The sequence below is a fragment of the Myotis davidii genome, unplaced genomic scaffold (assembly GCF_000327345.1).
Source record: "Myotis davidii unplaced genomic scaffold, ASM32734v1 scaffold3458, whole genome shotgun sequence".
Taxonomy (NCBI): Eukaryota; Metazoa; Chordata; class Mammalia; order Chiroptera; family Vespertilionidae; genus Myotis; species Myotis davidii.
Window position 1 is genome coordinate 6,605 of NW_006288982.1, and position 220 is coordinate 6,824.

A 220-nucleotide genomic window follows, 5' to 3' on the forward strand; every position below is an offset into this window, starting at 1 on the left:
TTCTGTATCCCTTCAATATACAGGATTAAGACAACTGTGAGGTTGAGGAAGGATGGCAAAGTGTAGATTCTAAGAGAAGAAACTGAGCTATAAAGTAGGAAGAGGGAAAAGAGTGGTTGTGGAAGGAACTGGGTTATGGTCAGATTATGAGAGGCCTTGAAGGCCATGGCCAGGTAATGTGATGATATCCTAAACCAATGAAGAGTTTTCAAAATTTTGT